We start from the raw sequence: 16,070 nt of genomic DNA, 5'->3' as shown, positions 1-16,070 counted from the left end.
ACCGTATTGAAGAGGAACTCCACACCGGATGTCTTCAGGATGGACCCGCTCCACGCCGGGTGGATGAAGATAGAAGAGGCCGCATGGATGAAGACTTCACTGGATGGATGAAGATAGAAGAGGCCACCCGGATGCAGACTTCTTGCCACCCGGATGAAGACTTCTTGCTGCCCAGATGAAGCCTTTTTGCCGGCTGGATGGATCCTTCAAGTGGAACTTCAAAAACTGTAAGTGGATCGCCGGGGGTTAGTGTTAGGTTTATTTAAGGTTTTTTTGGTTGGGTTTTATTTTTAAAGTAGGGTCTGGGCAGGTAAAAGAGCTAAATGCCTTTTTAAGGGCAATGCCCATACAAATGCCCTTTTCAGGGCAATGAGGAGCTTAGGTTTTTTAGATAGTCTTTTTATTTGGGGGTGTTGGTTGGGTGGCTGGTGGGTTTTACTGTTGGGGGGTGTTTGTATTTTTCTTTTCAGGTGAAAGAGCTGATTTCTTTGGGTCAATGCCCCACAAAAAGGCCCGTTTAAGGGCCATTGATAGTTTATTGTAGGCTAGGTTTTTTTTTATTTGGGCAGGGCTTTTTTATTTTGATAGGGCTATTAGATTAGGTGTAATTCGTTTCTATTTTGATACTGTACTTAGTGTTTGTTTGTGTAACTCAGTGGTTTTTTTTTTGGAATTTAGTAATTTTTAATAGTAGATGTAATATAGTTAATTGAATTGCTACTTTAATGTAATTTTAGTATAATAGGGTAGGTTAATTAATAGTTTAATATAGTTTATTTTAATTCTAAAGGTAAGTTTTAATTTATTATAAGATAGGGATGTTGTAATTTTAATGTAAAGTTATCGGGTTGTTAGGTTTATGGGTTACTAGCTTAATTTAGTTTATGGCGATGTGGGGGCTGGCGGTTTAGGGGTTAATAGGTTTAGATAATGGTAGTGATGTGGGAGGCCATAGGTTTAGGGGTTAATACATTTATTTAGGTGGCGGCGGGGTCCGGGAGCGTTGGAATAGGGGTTAATAACTTTATTAAAGTTGTGGCGGGGTCTGGGACCGGCGGAATAGGGGTTAATAACTTTATTAAAGTTGTGGCGGGGTCCGGGAGTGGCGGTATATGGGGTTAATATCTTTATTAAAGTTGCGGCGGGGTCCGGGAGCGGCGGGATAGGGGTTAAACATTTTAGTATAGTGGCAGCGTTTAGTGACAGGGTATAAATAAAGTTGTGAAAAAGCCGAATAGCAGCGAGATCGATGACTGCTAGTTAACAACAGTCCGATGCTCATCGCCCCGTACTTGGTGCGCTGCTTTTTGCCGGCTTTTTTTATAAATATGGAGATCGTATTCAGGTCCACGATGTTAGGTGAGCGTATTGGTGCCGGTGAATACAGCATAGTTGAGGCTTTGATAAATATTCCCCTATAAATCCTTAGCACGGTTCAGGGAGAAGGGGAGTGGAGCATGCTAATGAATTTAAAGGGATATGAAACCCACATTTTTTCTTTCATGATTCAGATAGAGCATGCAATTTTAAGCAACTTACTAATTTATTTATGTTATTACTTTTTTTCGTTCTCTTGGTATCTTTATTTGAAAAAGCAGGAATATAAGCTTAGGAGCCATCCCATTTTTGGTTCAGACCTGGGTAGCACTACCTAAATGGTGGCTACATTTAAATGTGTGTATATACTGTGTACAGTATATATATATATAAATTGTAGAAAGGATGCACTCTCCAGGATTTTGCAAAATCGTGACCTTTAAAAGGTCACGATTTTGCAAATTCCTGGAGAGTGCATCCTTTCTACAATTTCTATTTATTGATTTGGAAGCACCCTGGGTGATTACTGGAGGATTTGTGAGTTCTGGTCCTTGCCTTAATTGAATATATATATATATATATATATATATATATATATATATATATATATATATATATATATATATATATATATATATAAAAATATGTGTATGTATGTGTGGCTATGTATATGTATGTATGTATGCATATACATATATATGTACACATACAAAGACACCCACATATATATAAAGTTTTAAGCCCTTCCCAGTTCATCACCTTGTCATATACCAATTACCTTTGAACCCTTTAAACTTTTATTTTAACATTTATTTATTTTTTATTAGATAATGTATACATGAGTGTAATAGTTTGTTTAACTGTATATATGTTGTGTTTTGTACTTCAGGTCTCAGGTTGCGCTAATTTTTCAAGCAATATTTTGGCTTTCGCTTGGGCGCACTCTATAACTTTCAACTTGTAATATATGCGCTATTTAGCATGTGTGGTATCCATTGGTATAGGTTGCACTTGTGCAAAGTCGTGCGTTAACCCATCTAGCATAAATGGCATTTTACCATGGACTTGTTATATCAAGTTGCGCGCTAATAAAAGCGCGGACAAGCAATACTAGCGTTCTGCTTGTAATCTAGCCCTTAATCAATTTGGGATACAACACTGCCCGTTACAGTTGATGCATACAAACACTGACAACCAATCTCTTCATACACTGGTCAGTATTGGCCAATAGCAGTACTGTTTCTCAATATATTTTTCAGTGATAGGCTCTAATATATTGTAAAACTTAGTAAGTAGGTTGCATTAGAGGGTTTAATCCAACCTTGCCCTAGCTATAAAAGTCATTAACTTCTCCTGTATCCAAGCAAACAGTCTAACGTATACCTATATGACTATACAACTAAAGCCTTATTGTGATATTTCATTAATATATTTTCTGTGCCTTTATAAGAACATAAATGTCATTAATTTCATTCCTTCCACACAGATAATACATCATCGCCATCATCCTGAAGCATGCACATTTTAAACTATCATTTGTTAGTTATGAAGCACAAAACATTGATTTTACATTTGTAGATGTAGACACAATAATTTACCATGTTTTAGTAATTCCTGGAAGGTTTTACAGCAGGTTGATGGAGACATTTTAGCGTCTTATATAATTCAGATTATTATAACCTTTGGTGACTAAATAATCTTGATTTTATTAAAGACAGGAGGCTTCATATTTTTGCATTATTCTTTACTGAAACCAAAACAGCATCAAAGAAAACTGAAAGGAAAAAACTATAACATAGCAACAGTGTATAACCAATCAGGATACAGTATAGTAATAAAGAGTCCAGAACAATCTAAGTCCCTCCTCTTTTCTTTGCTGCTTCCAAGACAGCAGGTCATGTATTTCTTTTGATATATTGTTATTATTTAATATAAGTTTTATATGTACATTAATTATCAATTGTAGTATTATTTCTTAATTATTGTGGTATTTCTTTCTTTTTCTTTTGTTACTAAACCAAAATGTGTGGGGTACCTTGTCTAAACTTAACTTAATTGTGAGCTACTGTAATAGAATAATACCATTTTTTAAAATATTTGCCAGTGAGTAAATCTAGGCTATATTTAACGATGTAGTAGTATCAATAGTAATCTAGCAACGTTTGCAAATTTGTTCTAAGAGTAACTAAATATTCCCCCCTTATTACGTGGCTTCTATTGTTTGCCACTTCTATATCTCAACGGAGCAGCCGTTTATTACTGACTGCTCCATTTCCTGTCACCTCAACCCATCAATTAAAGAAATGGAGTCTGCCGACCCTGTCATTGACCCCGCCCCTTCCTCACAATCCAAAGAGGATCTTTTAGCCTATATTAATTCGGCCATAGCTTCTGCCCTTAAACATAATGTTCCTTCGTCCTCTCCTGAGAAGGTTTTGGAACAACCACAGTCCCTTCATTTTGAGGAATCCTCATCCTCTGATTCAGACCCGCCAATATCGCGCAAGCGTCATTGGAAGCCTCATTCTCGCTCTGTCCCTCATAAAGGCAAAGCTCCAAAATCTAAAGCCCTTCCCCCGGGCGTTTCACATAGGGGTGTAAGAACCTCCTCCCCAGAGGCTAAACGGGGTAAATGAACCCTTTCTCCCCTGGGTATTTAAAAGGGGATTCAGAGCTCAGACTCTGAGAATTTTGATATGGATGACTATATGGAGTCTTTTCCAGCATTAGATTGGGAAGAGGATCCTCAGTCCGACATAGAGCTTGACCCACATTCAGCTCCTCGGACTGGGGCTTCTCACTCTTCTCATATTGAACTTGAGGACGAAATGGTTGACCCGGCTGGGAATCCCATATTTAGCCCTAAACACATTAAACATCCCAGGTCATCTGACTGGGCGTTAGCTCCTCATCTCTATCGTTTTTTGCAGAGATCTCTCAGAAAACCTCTCGATCGTGAAGATCATAATAAATTACGTGCGGAATGCCGTAGACCTTCCCTCCCTGGTAGGGAATCCATAATTCCTGAATTTGATGCTAAACTTGCTACCTTTCTAACTAGAAGGGGAAAGGATCCTAGGAAGGGTTTAGACAAGGCTCTCAGAATTGTTCAGGATAAACTCCTAGACACTTCGGGCCCTTTGGCCCAGATTTTACATCATTCGGATGAAGCCCTTTTTTCTGTCTCTCCTTTAGATCCTTTCACTATTCGAGAATGGGCTTTTCGAGCTTTCTGCTTCCTTGGCAACGCCAAAGTAGCCATTTCTACTGAACGCAGAAGATCTGCCCTCTTGAGAATAAATCCTATATTGGCTGTTCTCGCTGTCGAGGAAGCAGGCTCTTCAGCCAAGGGTCTTCTTTTTGGAGAACCCTTTTTGGATATTATGAGGCATTATGTTTCCACCTTTACTTCTATTGATAGGATTCAAGCCTCCCTTAAGAGAGTTTTCAATTCCTCTAATCAGGTTTTTGGCAGGGCCGGCAGATTCAGGGGTCGTCTGCCCGGCCGTCAACAGTTCATGGTTCAGCAACGCCAAGCGGTTGCCTTCCAACAGTACCCCACCTATCCTTAAAGAACTCTCTTCCCATCAAGATCACAAGCTGTCAGGACCAGATCAGCCCTTCCCAGGCCCACCTTACCTCCAGGCCCTCCCGCTACCCAGAGTGAGTACTTCTCCTTTGTTCCTGACTTCTTCCCCCATATCTCCCTTTGCGGGCAGACTGTCCCTTTTTTCCCATACGTGGGATTTAATTTCTCAAGACCCTTAGATTGCTCAAACAGTGAGAGGCTTCAAGCTGGAATTCATATGCCCTCCCTTCAAGAGTGGTCCCCCATAACCTCTGAATCTTTCAAAGTCAAATGTAGACCTTATTGGTTTGGAAGTTCAATCTCTTTGTCTCAAAGGCGCAATAGAGGAGGTTTCGAACCCAGAGGAAGGGTTTCTAAGCAACCTTTTCTTAGTACAGAAAAAGACAGTTGGATTTCGTCCTGTCATCAACCTTCGGGAGTTAAATTACTTTGTGGTATACCACCATTTCAAGATGGAGGGTATCCACATGTTCAGGTACCTACTCCATATTGGAGACTGGTTCGTTCGCTTAGACTTGACAGATGCCTACCTTACGGTCCTCGGAGGCTTTCCTGCAGAGTTGGCCTCAATCCGGAGCTTACGCTTTCCCTCCCTTCTCTCTCATCACAAAAACCCTCTGGACAGTCAGGAAATTCAAATGCTCCCTGACCATGATTACCCCCTTTTGGCCAATGCAGCCCTGGTTCCCGCTTCTTCTGGAGATGGTGGTTTCTCCGCCTCTTCTTCTGCCCAATCGGCTCAACATCCTTTCAGACCCGAAGGGTGAACCTCACCCCCTGATCTTCCAGGATCGCCTTCCCCTGCTAGCCTGGCAGATTTCAGGGGATCCTGGTCTTCCGAAGGCCTTTCAAAAGACGCTCAACTTCTCCTTCGAGAATCTTGGGCCCCTGGCACCAGGAAATGTTACTCTTCAGCCTGGGCGTCATGGGTTAGTTGGTGTTCTCACAGGCAGGTTGATCCCTTTTCAGCTCCTGTAGTTTTTATTGTAAATTTTCTTTCTGAACCTTTTTCCCAAGGGAAAGCTTACTGCTCCATTAATGTCGTCCGTTCTGCAATTTCAGCGGGTCATTTTCCGGTGGATGGTAATCCGGTTGGAAGACATCCCCTAATTTAACGGATCTTAAAAGCCATTCGACTGAAGGTTCCCCCTCCGCTCGATATTCTCACCTTTGGGATGTTTCCATCATGCTGTCCTTTCTTAGGAATTGACCTTCCAACGCAGAACTTTCCCTTAAACAACTGTCGGCCAAATTGGCTATGTTGCTCTGCTTGGTTTCCTTCCGCAGGATTTCTGATATCCGTGTGCTGGACGTAGAAGGCATTTCCTTTTCCCCTGAGGGTGTTACCTTTTCCATCTCTAAACGCACAAAATCCATGTCATCTTCCATTTTCTATCCCTATTTCCCTGAGGATCCTCAACTTTGTGTGGCTCTCTGTTTGAAATCATAAGACAATTTCTTCCCGCCCTTCTTCTGGGGGTCAATTACTTATCTCCTTTGTTCCCACCTTTCGCCCCGTCTCTTCCCCCACTTTAGCCAGATGGGTTTGTTGGCTCATGTCTTCCGCAGGCATTGATCTTTCGTTTGGAGCTCATTCCGTTTGAGGTGCGGCTGCATCCAAAGCTCTTTTAGCGGGCAGTAATCTTCAAGATATCCTTAAGGCCGCAGATTGGTCTTCTTCTACGACCTTTTCTCGTTTCCATTTTAAACCCATTCTTCACGCTTCCGAGTCATTACTTTTATTGCGTTAAAATTGCAAAAATATGAAGCCTCCTCTCTTGACATAAAATTCAGATTATTATAACCTTGGTGACTAAATAATCTTGATCTTATTAAAGACAGGAGGCGAATATTTTCCCACCCTTTTTCTGCTGGCCTCTCCCTGTGTAGATTTAAAAAAAAAAAAAAAAAAAATCTTTTCAGAGAAATTATATTGAAATTGTTTATATATTTTCATGGTTATGTTTTTCTCTATAGTTTTGTACCTAAGAGGACAATTATTATTGTCTTTTTATTTCTTTTTACAGTTTAATTCTGTGGACTGGATTTTTCATTGCATCTTTAAAGGCTCGGATAGGATCTTCCACAAAGCTTCGAATTCCTTTCTGCACAGGATGTTTTTGATGTTCGTTCTGCTGTAGTCTTTCAAGAGATTCATCAAAGAAAAGAGGAGGGACTTAGATTGTTCTGGACTCTTTATTACTATAATGTATCCTGATTGGTTATACACTGTTGCTATGTTATATTTTTTTCCTTTCAGTTTTCTTTGCTGCTGTTTTGGTTTCAGTAAAGAATAATGCAAAAATATTCGCCTCCTGTCTTTAATAAAATCAAGATTATTTAGTCACCAAGGTTATAATAATCTGAATTATATAAGACGCTAAAATGTCTCCATCAACCTGCTGCAAAACCTTCCAGGAATTACTAAAACATGGTAAATTATTGTGTCTACATCTACAAATGTATTAGACATAATTTCTTGCTGGTGTGATATATTTATACACAATTTATTGAGAGCGTGAGGCTGAATACTGAGTCACAGTCTGGCAGTACCATGTCTTCCTTTCTTGCACCTCTGATTACTTTGCTCTGTCCATTTAAAAGTGTGGAATTAGACCTTCTCTGGGCACTTACTCTGGTGAGCTGAGGAAATTGTGAGGTAAAATATCTTCCTTTTTTACATAGAGATGCTCAGGTGATATTTTCCTGTCAGCTTTTTACAGTTATACTGCATCAGTTTCAAGTGATTTAGCATATGAGTATTATGTCCCTTTAATATTGGCTTATTCCAAACCATCTGAATTCCTTTGTTAAAGGGATTTGAAAGCTAATATTTTCTTTCAGATTTCTGATTCAGAAAGAGCATACAATTTTAAACAAATTTCCATTTTACTTCTACTATCAAATTAGAATTGTTCTCTTGGTATCCTATGTTAAATGAGCAGCAAGGTACTATTGGGAGCTAGCTGAACACATCTGGTGAGCTAGTGGTGCATTGCTGCTCCTAAGCTTACCTAGGTTACGGTATACTTTTCAACAAAGGATACCAAGAAATTGAAGCAAGTTATATAATGGAAGTAAATTGGAAAGTTGTTTGAAATTGCTTGCTCTAGATAAATCATACAAGTTTAATTTTGAATTTACAGTCCCTTTAAACCATTGCTTCAATGTCTTACCCATTCTAATCCGTTAAATAATTAGATATTTGAATTAGCAAAAGCATAAGAAGTTAATTGCTATAAGAGGAATTAAAACTAATCTAATTATACATGAAAACTATAAGAAACAACTGTGGGTGAGATTACATACGCGGCGCAAGCTTCAGCGCAACTGCTGAAACCTGCACCGCCCGTAATTTCAAATCGGGGTATCACATAAACCCCGCAGGTAGTTCATAAAGTGAAAAATACAAATTTCTGGAGTCGCCAGTGACTTACGGCACTTTAGAAACTGCCTAAGAAAATAAAGAAAAGGGCAAATCTGCCGTAAAAGTCTAAACTACTTCCAAAAATAAACCCGACACAAAAACCCCTGTATCGGCCATCAAACCCACATCGGAGCTAATAATAAATGTATTAACCCCTAACCTAACAACCCCCCACAATGCAAAATGCCTAATTAAATTTTTAACCCCTAATCGGAAATTAAAACATGACGCAATAAACCTAATAAAACTATTAACCCCTAATCCGCCAAACCCACAAAACGCAATAATCCTAATAAATCTATTAACTCCTAATCCGCCAAACCCCCATAATGCAAATAACTAATTAACGGCTAGATTACGAGTTTTGCGTTATGAGTGAAAAAGCAGCGTTATGGGTTATAACGCTGCTTTTTCACTACCGCTGCTATTACGAGTCTTGTCAAAAAAGTTGTACCGCACACTTTTTTGGCCGTAACGCAAATTAATTTACGCAATTTGCGTAAAGTCTTTTTTTAATGGGACTTCGATAGCGCCGATATTACAAGCTTTTTGAGGCCAAAAAGTGAGCAGTACAGTCTATCCCGCAAGATTCGTAACACAATCTAAAGTCAGCAGTTATGAGTTTTACGTTACAAAGCTGTAGCATAAAACTAAAGTGCTAAAAAGTACACTAACACCCATAAACTACCTATTAACCCCTAAACCGAGGCCCTCCCGCATCGCAAACACTATAATAAAATTATTTACCCCTAATCTGCCGCTCCGGACATCTCTGCCACTATAATAAACATATTAACCCCTAAACCGCCGCACTCCTGCATTGCAAACACTAGTTAAATATTATTAACCCCTAATCTGCCGCCCCTAACATCGCTGCCACCTACCTACATTTATTAACCCCTAATCTGCCGCCCTCAACGTCGCCGCCACTATACTAAATTTATTAACCTCTAAACTAAGTCTAACCCTAACACCCCCCTAACTTAAATATAATTAAAATAAATCTAAATAAAAAGTCCTATCATTAACTAAATAATTCCAATTTAAAACTAAATACTCACCTATAAAATAAACCCTAAACTAGCTACAATATAACTAATCTAATAGTTACATTGTTGCTAGCTTAGGGTTTATTTTTATTTTAAAGGCAAGTTTGTATTTATTTTAACTATGTAGAATAGTTAGTAAATAATTATTAACTATTTACTAACTACCTAGCTAAAATAAATACAAAGTTACCTGTAAAATAAAACCTAACCTGAGTTATACTAACATCTAACCTTAACCTACAATTAAATAAATTACAGCCAATAGGATTGAGTTTGCATTCTATTGGCTGATTGGAACATTGGCTGATTGGAACATTAGCATCAGCCATAGGAATTTTTCACCTTTAATTCCGATTGGCTGATGCTAATTCCGATTCTATCAGCCAATCGGAATTCAAGGGACGCCATCTTGGATGACATCATTCAAAAGAACCTTCATTCTGGAAGAAGACTTCGATTGAAGAGGATGCTCCACTCCGGATGTCTTGAAGATGGAGCCGTTCCACGCCGAATGGATGAAGAAAGAAGATGCCGTCTGGATGAAGACTTCTGCCCGTCTGGAGGACCACTTCTGCCGGCTTGGATGAAGACTCCTCCCGGCTTTGTTGAGGACTTCTAGCCACTTGGATGAAGACTTCTCCCGGCTTCGTTGAGGATGGATGTCTTCAAAACTGTAAGTGGATCTTCGGGGGTTAGTGTTAGGTTTTTTTAAGGGTTTATTGGGTGGGTTTTATTTTTAGATTAGGGTTTGGGCAGAAAAAAGAGCTAAATGCCCTTTTAAGGGCAATGCCCATCCAAATGCCCTTTTCAGGGCAATGGGGAGCTTAGGTTTTTTTAGTTAGGATTTTATTGGGGGGGTTGGTTGTGTGGGTGGTGGGTTTTACTGTTGGAGGGTTGATTGTATTATTTTTTACAGGTAAAAGAGCTGATTTCTTTGGGGCAATGCCCCGCAAAAGGCCCTTTTAAGGGCTATTGGTAGTTTAGTTTAGGCAAGGGTTTTTTTTTTATTTTGGGGGGGCTTTTTTATTTTGATAGGGCTATTAGATTAGGTGTAATTAGTTTAAATACCTGATCATTTGTTTTTTATTTTGTGTAATTTAGTGTTTGTTCATTTTGTAATTTAGGTAATTGTATTTAATTTATGTACTTGATTTAATTGTAGTGTAGGGTTAGGTGTTAGTGTAACTCGGGTTAGGTTTTATTTTACAGGTACATTTGTATTGATTTTAGCTAGGTAGTTAGTAAATAGTTAATAACTATTTACTAACTATTCTACCTAGTTAAAATAAATAAAAACTTGCCTGTAAAATAAAAATAAACCCTAAGCTAGCTACAATGTAACTATTAGTTATATTGTAGCTAGCTTAGGGTTTATTTTACAGGTATTTAGTTTTAAATAGGAATTATTTAGTTAATGATAGGAATTTTTATTTAGATTTATTTTAATTATATTTGTTAGGGGGTGTTAGGGTTAGGGTTAGACTTAGATTTAGGGGTTAATAAATTTAGTATAGAGGCGGCGACGTTGTTGGCAGATTAGAGGTTAATAAATGTAGGTAGGTGTCGGCGATGTTAGGGGTGGCAGATTAGGGGTTAATAATATTTAACTAGTGTTTGCGATGCGGGAGTACGGCGGTTTAGGGGTTAATATGTTTATTATAGTGGCGGAGACGTTGGGGGTGGCAGATTAGGGGTTAATAAGTGTAGGTAGGTTGCGGCGACATTGGGGGCGGGAGATTAGGGATTAATAAATATAATGTAGGTGTCGGCGATGTTGGGTGCAGCAGATTAGGGATTAATAAGTATAATGTAGGTGTCGGCGATATGGGGGGAAGCAGATTAGAAGTTAATAAGTATAATGTAGGTGTCGGCGATGTCAGGGGCGGCAGATTAGGGGTTAACAAGTGTAAGATTAGAGGTGTTTAGACTCGGGTTTATGTTAGGGTGTTAGGTGTAAACATAGGATTTTTTTCAGCCGGCTCTCCCCATTGATGTCTATGGGGAAATAGTGCGCGAGCACATAAAACCAGCTCACCGCAGCTTTCAGCAGCGCTGGTATTGGAGTGCGGTATGGAGCACAATTTTGCTCTACGCTCACTTCTCTTCTTGCCTGATAATTCCGGGTTTATGAAAACCTGTAATAACAGCGCTGTAGGGAAGTGAGTGGTGACAATAACTTGCAAGTTAGCACCGCACCCCTCATAATGCAAAACTCATAATCTAGCCGTAAATTACTAAGCCCCCTAACCTACCACCCCCTAAATTAACCCCAATTACCTAAATTAAAAAATACTAAGTTACAATTGAAATAAAAAAGTTAACATTACTTAAAAATAAAAAAACTAACACCTAGATTTAGAGTTCAAAGGGGTGCGTTAGCTACGCGTGCTTTTTTTCCCCCGCACCTTTTAAATACCGCTGGTGTTTAGAGTTCACAGAAGGGCTGCGTTAGGCTCCAAAAAGGGAGCATATAGCATAATTTACCGCCACTGCAACTCTAAATACCAGCGGTGCTTACGGACGCGGCCAGCTTTAAAAACGTGCTCGTGCACGATTCCCTTATAGGAAACAGTAGGGCATTTTGAGCTGAAAAAAAATCTAACACCTGCAAAAAAGCAGTGTTCAGCTCCTAACGCAGCCCCATTGTTTCCTATGGGGAAACTTTTCCTAAGTCTGCACCTAACACCCTAACATGAACCCTGAGTCTAAACACCCCTAACCTTACGCTTATTAACCCCTAATCTGCCGCCCCCGCTATCGCTGACCCCTGCATATTATTATTAACCCCTAATCTGCCGCTCCGTACACCGCCGCAACCTACGTTATCCCTATGTACCCCTAATCTGCTGCCCCTAACACCGCCGACCCCTATATTATATTTATTAACCCCTAATCTGCCGCCCCCAACATCGCCGCCACCTACCTACAATTATTAACCCCTAATCTGCCGACCGGACCTCACCGCTACTATAATAAAGTTATTAACCCCTAATCCGCCTCACTCCCGCCTCAATAACCCTATAATAAATAGTTTTAACCCCTAATCTGCCCTCCCTAACATCACCGACAGCTAACTTAAAGTATTAACCCCTAATCTGCCGACCGGACCTCACCGCTACTCTAATAAATTTATTAACCCCTAAAGCTAAGTCTAACCCTAACACTAACACCCCCCTAAGTTAAATATAATTTTTATCTTACAAAATAAATTAACTCTTATTAAATAAATTAATCCTAATTAAAGCTAAATACTTACCTGTAAAATAAACCCTAATATAGCTACAATATAAATTATAATTATATTGTAGCTATTTTAGGATTAATATTTATTTTACAGGCAACTTTGTATTTATTTTAACCAGGTACAATAGCTATTAAATAGTTAATAACTATTTAATAGCTACCTAGTTAAAATAATTACAAAATTACCTGTAAAATAAATCCTAACCTAAGTTACAATTAAACCTAACACTACACTATCAATAAATTAATTAAATAAAATACCTACAATTATCTACAATTAAACCTAACACTACACTATCAATAAATTAATTACATACAAATACCTACTAATAAATACAATTAAATAAACTAACTAAATTACAAAAAATAAAAAAGAACTAAGTTACAAAAAATAAATAAATAATTTACAAACATTATAAAAATATTACAACAATTTTAAGCTAATTACACCTACTCTAAGCCCCCTAATAAAATAACAAAGCCCCCCAAAATAAAAAAATGCCCTACCCTATTCTAAAATAAAAATTGAAAAGCTCTTTTACCTTACCAGCCCTTAAAAGGGCCTTTTGCGGGGCATGCCCCAAAGAATTCTGCTCTTTTGCCTGTAAAAAAAAAATACAATACCCCCCCAACATTACAACCCACCACACACATACCCCTAATCTAACCCAAAACCCCCCTTAAATAAACCTAACACTAAGCCCCTGAAGATCTTCCTACCTTGTCTTCACCACGCCGGGTATCACCGATCCATCCAGAAGAGGGTCCGAAGTCATCATCCGATCCGGGGCTGAAGAGGTCCATCAACCGGCTGAAGTCTTGAGCCAAGCGGGGGCTGAAGAGATCCATCATCCGGCTGAAGTCTTGAGCCAAGTGGGGGCTGAAGAGGTCCATCATCCAGCTGAAGTCTTCTATCAAGCGGCATCTTCAATCTTCTTTCTTCTGGATCCATCTTCATCCCACCGACGCGGAACATCCATCCTGGCCGACGACTTCCCGACGAATGACGGTTCCTTTAAGGGACGTCATCCAAGATGGCGTCCCTCAAATTCCGATTGGATGATATGATTCTATCAGCCAATCGGAATTAAGGTAGGAAAATTCTGATTGGCTGATGGAATCAGCTAATCAGATTCAAGTTCAATCCGATTGGCTGATTGGATCAGCCAATCAGATTGAGCTCGCATTCTATTGGCTGATCGGAACAAAGTTCTCCTACTTAAGTAGATAAGAGAGCACTGTAATTTTCATCAAAGGTATACCTCAACTATGAGAGACAAAATGTGGAAACAAATCCAGACAATCACATTGTCTGATTTGGAAAGAATTTATTTGCAAATTATGGTGGAAAATAAGTATTTAGTCAATATCAAAAGTTCATCTCAATACTTTGTTATATATCCTTTGTTGGCAATGACAGAGGTAAAACGTTTTCTGTAAGTCTTCACAAGGTTGTCACACACTGTTGCTGGTATGTTGGCCCATTCCTGCATGCAGATCTCCTCTAGAGCAGTGATGTTTTGGGGCTGTCGCTGGGCAACACGGACTTTCAATTCCCTCCAAAGGTTTTCTATGGGGTTGAGATCTAGAGACTGTCTAGGCCACTCCAGGACCTTGAAATGCTTCTTACGAAGCCACTCCTTCATTTCCCGGGTGGTGTGTTTGGGATCATTGTCATGCTGAAGGACCCAGCCACATTTCATCTTCAATGCCATTGCTGATGGAAGGAGGTTTGCACTCAAAATCTCACGATACATGGCCCCATTCATTCTTTCATGTACATGGATCAGTGGTCCTGTTCCCTTTGCAGAGAAACAGCCCCAAAGCATGATGTTGCCACCCCCATGTTTCACAGTAGGTATGGTGTTCTCTCTCCTCCAAACACGACAAGTTGTGTTTCTACCAAACAGTTCTACTTTGGTTTCATCTGACCATATGACATTCTCCCAATCTGCTTCTGGATCATCCAAATGCTCTCTAGCATACTTCAGACTGGCCCGGACATGTACTGGTTTAAGCAGGGGGACACGTCTGGCACTGCAGGATCTGAGTCCCTGGCAGCGTAGTGTGTTACTGATGGTAGCCTTTGTTACGTTGGTACAGCTCTCTGCAGGTCATTCACTAGGTCCCCCCGTGTGGTTCTGGGATGTTTGCTCACCGTTCTTGTGATCATTTTGACCCCACGGGGTGAGATCTTGCGTGGAGCCCCAGATCAAGGGAGATTATCAGTGGTCTTGTATGTCTTCCATTTTCTAATTATTGCTCCCACAGTTGATTTCTTCACACCAAGCTGCTTGCCTATTGCAGATTCAGTCTTCCCAGCCTGGTGCAGGTCTACAATTTTGTTTCTGGTCTCCTTCGACAGCTCTTTGGTCTTCACCATAGTGGAGTTTGGAGCGTGACTGTTTGAGGTTGTGGACAGGTGCCTTTTATACTGATAACAAGTTCAAACAGGTGCCATTAATACAGGTAATGAGTGGAGGACAGAGGAGCCTCTTAAAGAAGAAGATACAGGTATGTGAGAGCCAGAAATCTTGCTTGTTTGTAGGTGACCAAATACTTATTTTCCACCATAATATGCAAATAAATTCTATCCAAATCAGACAATGTGATTGTCTGGATTTGTTTCCACATTCTGTCTCTCATAGTTGAGGTATACCTATGATGAAAATTACAGGCCCCTCTCATCTTCTTAAGTGGGAGAACTTGCACAATTGGTGGCTCACTAAATACTTTTTTTCCCCACTGTAGATGTTAACCAATTTCCCCCAAACTTCCCACAATAGAATAATATCTATTGAAACATATTCTGAAAATTGCAGGACATTTGGTAAAACATACCAAAAGTTATTCACATTTAACTATTTTTTTACAATCTTAAAACATTTGTCAGCAGCTTAATGTAAAAAGAGCTTAATGTACCAAAATGTGCCTAAACATCAATTAATTGCCTTGAAACTTGGCACAACCTCAATATTTCACCATCCAAGCCTTATACTAGAAGTTTCATAGATTTCCCACAAGGCAAATGAGCTTGTTTTTTGGGGAACTTAATGTGGCTTAACGTACAAAAAAGAACTTACATGTTAACCAATTTCTCCCAAACGTCACACAACACAAAAATATATATATTCAAATATACAGCAGACAACAAAATGAAAGGCACCGGGTCTCCAACGATAACAGGACTCTCACATCCAATAAAAGCAAAGGTATTTATTAGGCATCAGAAACGATATACACACCACATCACAGGACATGGTCAGACATGGTGAAGCATTTTTCGGATACATAATACTGTACCTTTTTCAACAACCACCTACAACCAAATGACTAAACAGCTCTCATATACACCTATATAACTCCTCCCTAAGTTGATCATCCAATCGCAGTAACAAAGCTTTAATTGATAATTGGCTCACCTAAGGTGAAATACAAAAAATTC

Source organism: Bombina bombina, chromosome 2 (genome assembly GCF_027579735.1).
Source record: "Bombina bombina isolate aBomBom1 chromosome 2, aBomBom1.pri, whole genome shotgun sequence".
Taxonomy (NCBI): domain Eukaryota; kingdom Metazoa; phylum Chordata; class Amphibia; order Anura; family Bombinatoridae; genus Bombina; species Bombina bombina.
Note: the sequence above shows the minus strand (reverse complement) of the source record.